We start from the raw sequence: 12,649 nt of genomic DNA on the forward strand, positions 1-12,649 counted from the left end.
TAGTTTTGCTGATCCCCAAGTGTCCAGCTAGCGGGATCTCATGGGCAATCCGCAACAACTCACCCCGGAATTGCTGCGGGACGACCAGCTGTCTTTCCCTCAACCACTCCTTTTGTGCTTCTCCGGGTACTGTCTCCCGGTACAACCTTCCTCCTTCCCAGAACACCTTCTCCTTATCAGCCTCGGAGAAGCGCGTCCCGGCGAGTTGTCTCAACCTCTCTAGGCTCGCATCTGTGTGCAGAGCGGCCTGAAACTCCTGGCTAGGGGAAGCCAGAAGCGATGTCAGGGTCCCTTCCCCATGGGAGCCCTCTGGGACCTGCTCTGGGTCCACCTCTGGTTCAGTCACACTGATGACTGAGGAGGGTCCGGAAGGCAGACAGGTATCTGCGTTCCGGGCACTCTGACTGCGGGTGACAGCAGCTACGTAGGCTGTCTCCCCGGGGGTTTCTACAGACCCATCAGCCGACGCTGCTATGGGCTCTACCTCCCCATCCACCCCCACTACCTCAGGAGCATTGCTACTTATGGGCCAGTTACCTTCCTCGGTGGCACTGGTCAATTGCATGGCATCACCTTGCTCACGGTTCCCATGTATCTCCCCATTTCTTGTAGCACCGACACTTGCCCCTGCTAGGGGTTCCTCAGCCGTCTCACTCCGCAGAGCAACGTGGCTGAGCTCTCCTGTACCTATGGACACATCAACTTTCACAGAAACATCATTATCAGATACAGTTGGCACAGGTACAACATTTCCCCCATCAATCCTAGGGAAAAAATGGTTAACAGATGCATCATTACAAGATAAAGCATGGTCAGGTAACACATGCGATTTCCCATCATCATCATCAGGGTTAACGTTACCCTTATTAGCAGATTGGGGAGGGGTGTCAGGGACGTAGTATGCAAACAACCTCCCCAAATCAGTCCCCAACAAAACATCAGTGGGCAAATTATCAGACAGCCCCACTTCCTTCACCCCGCTCCCGGCACCCCAATCAATAAAAACCCGGGCCATCGGTAAGGGACAGCTGATGCCCCCAATCCCAGTGACAGTTAGGGTTTTCCCTGGAATGATTTCTTCAGGGGCCGCCAGTTCGGGTCGGATGAGGGTTCGTTCAGCCCCGGTGTCCTTGAGGCCTGTAGCAACACGACCTCCCACAGTGACGGACTGTACGTTGTCACACACCCTCCCAACCACACCACCCACCAAAAGAACTGCTGCATTAGGCCCTGGGGCCTGGGATGAGGGGTTCTTCTGCTTGGCTGGACATTGGTGACTGAGGTGTCCAGTCTGCCTGCAGTGGTAACACTGGCGAAGTTCGGTGGTAGGTCTGGTGCTGTTGGCCACGGGGACAGGACCTCTGGGGTGTTGGCTGGTAGGGGTACTGGCGTTGGATGCAGGCTTACCCCCTCTCCAGCTGGAGGTGACTGGCTTCCGCACTTCCGATCTACGGTTGGCCTCATAGGCATCGGCAATCTGCGCTGCTTTCGTCACGTCTTTGGGTTCTCTGTCCATCACGAACTGTCGCACCTCAGTTGGGCAAAGACGGAAGAACTGGTCTTTGATCATCAGGTCTCGCAGCTGTGCAAAGGTGGTCACTGACAGTCCTTGGGTCCACTGGTCAAAGTGGGTCCCCAGTCTATGCACCACATCACTGTAACTGTCGTGTGGGCCACGTAGGAGGGTCCGAAACTTTTTGCGGTACACCTCGGGCGTAAGCTGGTACTTGGCTATGAGAGCCTGCTTGATGGCCTCATAGTCACCATCTTGTTCTTGAGGGAGGGCAGCAAACGCCTCCAGAGCTTTTCCTCTCAGCCCTGGTGTCAGGTACCGTGCCCATTCTTGTGTAGGCAGCTGGTACTGTCTGCAGGCTTTCTCAAAGGCCCGCAGAAAAGTGTCCAAGTCCCCATCCTTTTCCATAACAGGAAAGTGGTCGGGTCGGGGTTTTGGTGTCTGAGCGCTGCTGGGCTCACGACTGGACTGGGACGACCCCTGCATTTGCAGTTGGGCCATCTGCAGCTGGTACTCCCGCTGCGCTTGGGCCTCTCGCTCGGCTCGCTCTTGGTATTGCTGGATCAGCTGCAGACGTCTCTCTAGGTCATCTGCGGGGCATTGTTGCAGAGCCAGCTGCAGGAGGTGGTCTGCACCCCCCTGGTTGCCAGTAGGGCCCGTATTCTGTGGTTGGACCTCGGCTGCAGCACCATGCTCGCTTGTGCCGGCTTCTGCGGCCTCTGGGCTCTGTGGCCTGGCTTGGTCTGCTTCAAATTGCACCAGTTCAGCGACCATTTGAGCCTTGGACTTGTCCTGGGGTTTCAGGCCATGGTACATGCATATCCCAGCAAGAGTGTCTTTCTTCTGCTGGGTGTACCAGGCTTCTCCTTTCGCAGCCATGGTTGCCAAATAAAAGATAGAATAGAAAAACGAAGAGAAAGGGAAGGGATAATTACCAGTACACAATTGTCTCACAACTAATAAACACTGAGTTCGTTCTCCAAACTTATTTGCGCAGAGTTCTCGCAAGAACTTTCTGCAAGTTTTTAGTGAGAGGAATGATTGCTCAAACCAAATCACTAATGCTCTAATATCCCACCGCCTTGCCACCAATTTGTCACGATTCACACCGTGACTATCAAGATCCCTTAGCCGCTGCCTACAATATGTCACGGATTGGGGTGACCTTAGACCAGCAGACGGCTATCACATGTGCAGGGGGGCTTATCCTAGTTATCCCTCCACTGCCACAATGTGATGAAAAAAAAACACACACGAGGCTATTGACCTCTTAGTTTACAGCAGGGGCTTATTTTAGGTATCCCACTGCTCTTCAGTATACCATGAACTGCAGGGATTTGTGTCTATCCCGCTTACAGTTCCACTTAACACTTGCAGCTCTCTGGCGCCCCCCTTACTCTCAGGTCAGATTAGGTACTGCACCTGGGGTAATTAGTCGCCAGAAAGGCTGCCTGCTATGTACTGGCTATTGGGCGCACTGCAGCGATGCGATAACTACTCCCACTCAGGCAGGAACAATAATTATCAAGCCGCAGTCGCTACAGTGACCCCCCCCAAAAAGCCGGCACACGGTAAGCTGCCACCAGTGCCGATTAAACGGGTTCGGCTGCTAACCCAAAACAGTAGCGTAATTCCCTTCAGAGACAGGGTACGGTTTAGGGCAGGAAGAACGAACTAGGATTAAATATGATACCCCATGAATGATTTTTAGGCAGTGTTTATAAAATATTTCACAAAGATGTTACAAATGAGACAATTGCAAATATGTACAAGGTAATTATAAAAATAAAAGGATTAAATGAAGAAAAGGTAACACTCACATATTCTCAGATCATTGCATTGCAGGCAACAGGCTAGGAGCTTTCCATCTATCCCAGTGCATTGGCACTCGCAGTCTGGTCGCTTCAGGTAAAAACTCACAACAACCCCCCCTGGAAACCTGCCAGCAACTTTATAACCTACAGCCTGTGACCTCACAGAAAGGGCTGGTTTTTCCAACCCCTCCTACTTCTTCAGTATTGCTCACTGGGCATTAAATATATCTGATGCCCGTAACTTCGCTACAGAACATAAAATAATCGCACCCTACCCATCGTTCATCTCATAGTATCGTGGGCATTCCGATGAGATCAAATATGTCCTATTTGTCACGCACACTGACAGAGAAATCCCTACCTCTGTACCAGATGGAGCTACAAGCCTGTGATTAGAGTGATGCGTAGATCCTCCGAGTGTGATTATGACGATATATTTTGGTGTTCGTAACTTAACCGGTTTGCATAATATCTTCCAAAAACAGAACAAAAGACTTTCATTTTCTGGAAGGTTCTAATCTAGTTAAAGCTGGGCACTTTCCCCCCACAAGAAATACTGGTCGTAAATACCTTTCGTCAATAAATCTCCCCCACAAGGCAAGCTCTTCTACACAGTTAGAAACACAGGGAAGGAAAGAGAACCAGAGAGAAGGGGGGTTTCTTAGCCCACATCCTGGGCTGACAAGAGAAACTAAACTTATATGATATTTCATACCATATCGTGACAGCTGCCATATACGCTATAGCGTAAGGAGGCGCTACGTTCGCGCCCATTGCAGTGCCTTGTAGCTGGGCATAAAACGCATCCTGAAACATGAAATAATTCTCTTTGAGAACCAAGTTCAACAAGTCGGCACATAAATGACGGATTTTGATGTCAATTTTGTTGTCTATCAGGAGCCTATCGGTGGTGGCTTAGCCTTTTGTGTGAATGATTGATGTGTAAAGGCTGTTTACGTCCCACGTAATCAGGAGGGAGGACGGAGATATAGGACCCAGAGATTTAATGACTTGGATGAATTTATTAGTGTCCAGAAGGAAAGACTGAGTGGTTTTCACAAGTGGCGTGAGAATTTTTTCCAGCACTATCGATAATGGTGAGAGGAGTGACTCGGTTAGGGAGACAATGGGTCGACCGGGAGGTTTGACTAATCTTTTATGTATCTTGGGCAGAACATAAAGAATGGGGGTGATAGGGTCTTTTTTGATGAGGAACTCCCTCATCTTACTGTCAATGGTGCCCGCTTGAAAATGGAAATCAATGATTGGTGCAATTTTTTTCACCAATTGATTCAGAGGATTATGTGGTATCAATTTATACACCGTAGTATCCCCTAATTGTCTTTACACCTCCTCAAGATAGTCAGTCCTGTCCATCACTACCGTCACTCCACCTTTGTCAGCCGGTTTGATTATTAGAGACTTATCGGACGGTAGTTGTTCCAATGAGAGTCTTTCTGAAGGTGAGAGATTGGTCTGGAACTGGAACTTCCCCTGGTCCATTTGCTGAGTCAGTGTATGAATGTCCCTTTCAACAAGGGAAACAAAGGTTTCTACTGGAGGATCAGATCGAGGTGGCATGTAGGAGCTATGGTTCCGAAGTCCCAGGTTATGGAGTTCCAGAAGAGTTTTATCCTGTCTGGCAGGGCGCAACACCGGAGGTTGTGCTGAAAAATGGACCCGTAGTCTGAGGTTCCGATAGAACCTTTGAAGGTCCATGCTAAGTTCAAATGGATTGAACTTATACATTGGGCAGAACGACAAGCCCTTTTGAAGGACGGCCAGTTGGTGTGTGTCCAAGTTCTTAGACGAAATGTTGACTACCAAGGGGAGGTCCTTACCTGTGAGCGTGTTGCCATCTGGTTTCTGGATTCCCCGGTGGCATTGGCCCCCCGCCTCGTTTTCCTCTTTGGCGGCCGCGGTTGTTCCCTAAAAAAGAAGCAGAATTTGAGGTACCGGGTCTGCTGTCGGTGGAGCCAGAAGAGCTTGTCGAGCTGTGTCGTCTGGTGGAATGCCGAGTATCCCGCCACTGGTAGACCCGGTTCTGTAGATAATCCTCGGTGTCCCGTAGAAACTTCGATCTCTTTCTTTTCTCTACTTCTAATCTGTGTAGCCGCAGTTGTTCTTGATTCTTCGTCTTGAGCTCCTGGAATTCCTCCTGGGGCATAGTGCTGGTCAATTGGGTTTCAATGGCACTTATTTGGGTATTTACTGTGTCCAGGTTTTTTTGAAGGTACGAAAGGGTTAGAGTCATCAGGTCTGCTGAGCATTTGTTCAAAATGTGTTCGAATTTTTCACAGTACTCTTTGTCCTCCCTGAAGAAGGTTGGTTGTAGGGGGACCCATAGGCCTCGTGGGATCCTCTGGACTCGGAGGTACTCAGCTATAGTAACAATGTGTAATTCTAGATTCACCGCTCTTCTGGATTCACGTTCCAAGTCGCGGTTCTTGAGTTCTTTAGTCGGGATTTGGAGAAAATCGCTGGGTGCGGTTACTTTGGAGAGAATTTCCGCCGCTTCTGCTGCATTGAAGGAGAAGGTTTCAGACATCGTCCGAGGTGCTCGTGTATGGATACAACATATATAGAAGTGGTGATCACGGCACTCAGGGCTTCTTGGAGGTGCACAAGTTAGGAATCCAACCCGTAAAGTACAACTAAGGAATACTTTGCACTCTGGAGATGTTTGTTGCAAAATTCAGAAATAAATTTTATTCGGTGCATCCAGCTCAACATATATAAACGTTTTCGGTCTATACAAATAAGACCTTCATCAGATACAGTTGTGAGTGCTGGAGACCACAGAGAGTGCCCCGGGAGTGTATTCTTCCCCACAGCACGGCATCTGTGGCGTCGGTGATTCTCAGCGCTTTCTCTCTTGCGAGTACCTCGCTTCTCTATAGCACGTTGTATACACATCGCCATATGCATCAAGGCGCCTTCCGCTCCCGTATTTTGGCTGACGTTTAGCTTAGTGTGTTGGCTTGTACACACTCTCTGTGGTCTCCAGCACTCACAACTGTATCTGATGAAGGTCTTATTTGTATAGACCGAAAACGTTTATATATGTTGAGCTGGATGCACCGAATAAAATTTATTTCTGAATTTTGCAACAAACATCTCCAGAGTGCCAAGTATTCCTTAGTTGTACTTTACGGGTTGGATTCCTAACTTGTGCACCTCCAAGAAGCCCTGAGTGCCGTGATCACCACTTCTATATAAGATTATGCATATATCAGGGCTTGTTTTGGTCCCAGGAAAACGAGATCGCTCCATAGTCCGTGGAGCTTGGCAAGCCTCTTCAGTTAGCTGTGAAGTATTCTGGTGGTTGAGGATACAAGGAGCCAGGTTGGGAAAACTTGGCTTAATTTTAAGAAGGCAAAAATAGGATTAAAAGCGTAAAAGCTTAGTCAGGTACAGAGCTGGAGTACAACTGATCTGGTCTTGAGTTATGCTGTCCATGTCTGTCCACAATCAAGACACTTATTAACCATGTGGTTCTAACTGCATGCACAATTACAGTAGATAAAAGATATAGCTGTGAATGGCGTGAGGGTGCTTGGTAGCTCATAGTGGACCTTTTTCCCTTAAAATAGTTTGATTTTACACTATTTACACTTCTTTCTATCCATTATCTTCAATTGAGACAAAACGTGATATTATTCCCAGTTTCCTTCTCGGCCTACACACCTGATTACATCAACAAGTGCTTATCAGCATTTACTTATTGATTGTCCTGTTAATTCTGTTATTTATTTGAGAAAGACATGTACAGAAAGAGAAACAGAAAATGCATGGTGCAAAAATGACCATACTTTGCAATCAAGCAGAGCACAAAAAATGAAGTTATTGAGGTGGAAGGTCCTGGTAGGGCACTACCAAGTCATATCCTTTTACATTGACTGCAAAACTCACAGTGAAACAGACAGGAAAAAAAGTTTTATCAAAACAAACATAAGAATTGTAATATAAATCTTGTAATACTATCATAATGCTATTAGATGGTATGATTATATGTTACAAAGAATCTGAATCAGATATAAAATAAAGAAAAGGCATAATCACATTACACAGAAACGGGCACAATTAATGGATAGTTGTTTTTGTAGAATTACCAGAAACAGTCTAAGCTTTCCCCCTGTTCTAACATTGGGCTGTTGAAATCCTCAGCTGTGATAAATTAAGCTACTTATTAATCTAATTATTGTACATTCATCCAAGCAAACTTTCAACTTTCATGTGACTTGAAAAGACCATTCAACCTTATTCCTCCTTCCCTTTAAAGGGCTCAACCTTCCACCAATTAATATACTTCTAATGTGATACCAAGTGGAAAAAAAATCCTTTTCTTTAATTACTCAATGGAACAATGGTGACTTAGAAATCTCAAATGCTTTAGGAGAGTTCCTTTGATAGACAGCTCAATAGTGTCCCAATGCTAGTGATGACTCAAAGAGAATGCACTTCTCATTATAATCACGGGGTTGGAAATTAGCTAATAAGAAGGTATGGAATGAAGACAAAGTTTCACTGATTCCGACATTGGATGTAAACTGCTGAATTATTAAAAACAAAAAAAGAAAACAAAAAAAGAGCATTCTGCCTATAACCTCTTAGGGGGTTTACCAGGTTTGCAGCTTAAGTCTGCAGTCATGCTTTAAGACTGCAGACTTGTGAATCCTCACGGCGTGCACTGTCAGGATTTTCCAGTAGCAGGTGAGCATGTGACCATATGTATGCAATTTACATATACGTGGTCACGAGTCAACTAAACATGCATGGCCTCAATCAGTAGGCTTGCATTGAGCGAGGCCCCGGACACGTCTAGTTGGAATGTGGCTGAAAGTATGCAAATCACATACTTGCGGTCATTTGACCAACCGCTCTGCATCAGAGAATCCTGACAAAACACTGTGCTCGCTGTCAGGATTCACAAGTCTGCAGTGACATAGAGTTACTGCAGACTTGAGCCCTAAGTTTGGAAAACCCCTTTAATTCTTGGTTATACAAAATTAAAACTGTGTATAAATACATTACAGTGGTTATGTGATGTACTTTTTTACAGTTACTATGTGTGCCTTACAACCTCACACGCTCCAACATATGTTATGTGCTATAAATGTATACTGTACTATATAAATTGAAGCATGGAATAGTTTATTGTGACTGCACTTCAGTAAGCTGTCATTATTCTGCCAATTTTACTAAAAACATATTTTCTCTATCTAAATTTACAAAAATGTGATATAACTTGTTTACTCAGCTGGAATCATCTCCTAAAACTCTTGCATTTGCTTTCCAGCTTGGATCTGCTGATTAACCCATCATCTGCTGTAAGCATAACCAACTCCTGTCTAGAGCCTGTTCACATTACTATTACTACTGCAACAGATTTGTTTCTTCTCCATAAACAAATTTGACTCTTCATCTCTGCTCTCTGTGGCTATCAGATGTTTGCCTATTGACTCTTTGTCTGCTGAATGCATTACAAACTTACTTTTGGATTAGGTCACATTACAAATGCTGCTACTATCTATACATCTTCAGTTTCTGTGCTTGTCTACTCCTCAGGCTCTGTGTTTTCTGTCTGCCTTCTGTTCTGGTCTTCGCTGTTTAATGTACCATCCAGCAAGTCCAGCCCACTGTGCCATCACCCTCGATCCGTATGTTCACCCAGAGCTGCGCTTAACAAATCCACCTCACCAGGTGAGCCATATCAGCATCATGGTAGCTATGCTTTCCGTCGTTATAGTTGCCAACTCTGCCAGAATGCCAGGGCGGCTGTCAGACAAATGGCAGTGACAAGTTGGCAGATTTCCCAGGTGTCGTAGAAGCTTCCTGGAACCTCCATGTTAGCATGGAGATGCATATTAATGGAAAGGAAATGGATTGAGACTTGTAAAAGGTGGTATAGTTATGAGTAAAGAAAAAATGGCGCTATATGCTGCAAGCAAGTCCAAGTCAAATAGTTTGCAAGTCCTTCATCTATTGCAAGTGTTAGTTAAATTCCTAATTTCACTGATAAAGGCAGAGTGGCAAAAAGCACTCCGAATACATGTCCCACCAGCTACTGTATACCCAATATACATAACGGCTAATTTGATATCCAGCCGATATATATACCCTACCAGTCTATTTTTTAACACCTTTTACTTTTTTGCTTGCTATACACCGTACAGTGAACTGGAATTATGAAGCGCATACAATATAGTGAACGTTTGGCTGACAAGTCTCCTTTAACACTGATTCTAGTAATTTCGGTTTTTTTTACCATCACTGCATCCTGTCTATTGTTTAAAGGGAACCTGTCACCACGTTTTTGGAAGATGGGATAAAAATAGCGTTAAATAGGGGCAGAGGTGGGCATTACATTAGTGTGTTTGTTATGCGTTTATTACCCACCTAAGTTGCCGAAATACCTTTGCAAAGTCTCCGTTTTCGCCTGTCAATCAGGCTGGTCTGGTCAAAAGGGCGTCTTGTCTTCCCCCAGATTTTGCGTAGTTTTCCGTTGGTGGCGTAGTGGTGTGCGCATGCCCAAAGTCCTGAATCCTCTGCCATGGGATTTAAAAGAGCGCGCTGTTCGTTTTCATTGGTGATCGGTGGGCGCGGCCATCTTCCTTTGGCCGCGCGTGCGCAGAAGCGGCGCTCTGCTGGCCGCGGCTTCAGGAAAATGGCCGCGGGATGCCACGCGTGCGCAGATGGATATCGCGGCGGCCATTTTCCTGAAGCCGCGGCCAGCAGAGCGCCGCTTCTGCGCACGCGCGGCCAAAGGAAGATGGCCGCGCCCACCGATCACCAATGAAAACGAACAGCGCGCTCTTTTAAATCCCCTGGCAGAGGATTCGGGACCTTGGGCATGCGCACACCACTACGCCACCAACGGAAAACTACGCAAAATCTGGGGGAAGACAACGCCCTTTTGACCAGACCAGCCTGATTGACAGGCGAAAACGGAGACTTTGCAAAGGTATTTCGGCAACTTAGGTGGGTAATAAACGCATAACAAACACACTAATGTAATGCCCACCTCTGCCCCTATTTAACGCTATTTTTATCCCATCTTCCAAAAACGTGGTGACAGGTTCCCTTTAATCATCACACTTCCCCATTCATTCTATTAATGAAAAGCTTTGCACACATTAAAAGAGCCAAGTACTGTCACCGCTTTCCATGTTGCAATAAATATTATAAAATAACACCTATATATATTTAAAATTCGAGCGTCTCACAATTAGAATTTGTTCCTAGCGCTTGTCGCCCGTTGGTATTGCAGCTCCTCGGGGATCTCTTACATATTAGTTCATTGTCATATTGTCTAATGAATGTTTTAGCTTCGACATAAATAGACTTCATTTATATTTAAATTACACCCTCCGCTGATTGGTATGCGAGGTACCTGTATTTGCATACACCGCTAATGTTTGCTCTCTGCTCAACTAGACCTTTTACTTAGCCATAAATCAATGTGTAATATTTTAGTTCTTTTCAAATATTCACATTCTATCTGCTGCTGTTCGTAATGGTAAAATACATAGTTTCAAATAATAGACTAAGGTATTAGAATATAATAATAGAAAGAAATAGTTTATAATAGAAAGAAAATGAAAAAAAATCATCCATAAATATAAATGTCTTTTTTTTCAATTCTATTATGGAACGGTTCTTCGTGGACGACACACAGATCAGTGAGGACCAAGAGAGCAGGGTATGAAGAATGGCAGACAAACAAGCAGAACAGATAGCCAGGTAGCAAAAAAGAATCACAGTCAGGTGTGTGGACACACATAGGAGTATAAGAAACTCACATCTTCTGTCAGGGATGCAGTTAATCACAGGAATGGGAACTTTCAGCAGGGCAATGGTTAAACATAGGAGTAAAGGGGAGTTAAACGCAGTCTTATGTCTTCTATCAGGTAAGAGGTTAATAGCTGCAATGTAACAGAGAAGTAAAGTAGTCTAGTATCTTCCAGTAATGCAATGATTAATTGCAGGGATGCAGTGAAGCATAGGCCAACTAGAGATTTGCTTCAAGAGAGGTGTTATAATGGTTGCAGAGACCAAGTTTGAACAATTGCAAGAAGCTGATAACTTGCTGAGAGGTTAGTGTTGACAGCACCAAACTAAAGTGTATTGAGCTTGGAAATATCTCTGCTTGTGGTGTGAAAATCAGGAGAACCTGAAGAGATGGTAGACAAATGGCTGGAGCTGGACCAAGTGAAGTAGCAGCAAACTCCAGACAAACTTGAAGCAACTGAAACAATGCTATTTAATACCCAAGCACCTGTCCTCCGCCAGAGCTGGCCTTAAAAAGTTGGAGATATCAGATAAGTTTGACGAGTTACCTTAAAAACCCAGCATGGAGTACTGCATAGGAAGGTGACCAAAGCAGGCAGCCAGGCCCAATGCTTGTGCCAGGCCAGGGGAATAACCGTTGCCCAGAGTTATTTCTCTGACTTTTAAAGGGAACCTGTCACCCCCAAAATCGAAGATGAGCTAAGCCCACCGGCATCAGGGGCTTATCTACAGCATTCTGTAATGCTGTAGATATGCCCCCGATGTATCCTGAGAGATGAGAAAAAGAAGTTAGATTATACTCACCTGGGGGGGGGCAGTCCGATCCGATGGGCATCGCGGTCCGGTCCGGGGCCTCCCAACTTCTTAATATGATGTCCTCTTCTTGTCTTCACGCAGCGGCTCCGGCGCAGGTGTACTTTGTCTGCCCTGTTGAGGGCAGAGTAAAGTACTGCAGTGCGCAGGCGCCGGGAAAGGTCAGAGAGGCCCAGGGCCTGCGCACTGCAGTACTTTGCTCTGCCCTCAACAGGGCAGACAAAGTACACCTGCGCCGGAGCTGCAGCGTGAAGACAAGAAGAGGACATCATCCTATGAAGATAGGAGGCCCCGGACCGGACCACGACGCCCATCGGACCGGACAGCAGCGGGAACGCCCCTGGGTAAGTATAATATAACCTCTTTTTCTCATCTTTCAGGATACATCGGGGGCTTATCTACAGCATTACAGAATGCTGTAGATAAGAACCTGATGCCTGTGGGCTTAGCTCATCTTCGATTTTGGGGGTGACAGGTTCCCTTTAAAAGGTTGATGATACCCGATGAGTTTGATGGGTTACCTTAAAAACTGAGCATGGACTACTGCACAGGAAGATGGTTGTAGAAGGGAGCCAGACCTGATGCTTGTGCAAGGCAAGGTGAACAACAGTTGCCTAGAGTTATTTATGGCTCACCTTGTCATATTTTCTGTGTAACTTTGAGTGATGATGTTCCTTTTAAGATCTATTTTTCTCATGGTTCTTGTCCATTCACAAGA

The sequence above is a fragment of the Ranitomeya variabilis genome, chromosome 1 (assembly GCF_051348905.1).
Source record: "Ranitomeya variabilis isolate aRanVar5 chromosome 1, aRanVar5.hap1, whole genome shotgun sequence".
Taxonomy (NCBI): Eukaryota; Metazoa; Chordata; class Amphibia; order Anura; family Dendrobatidae; genus Ranitomeya; species Ranitomeya variabilis.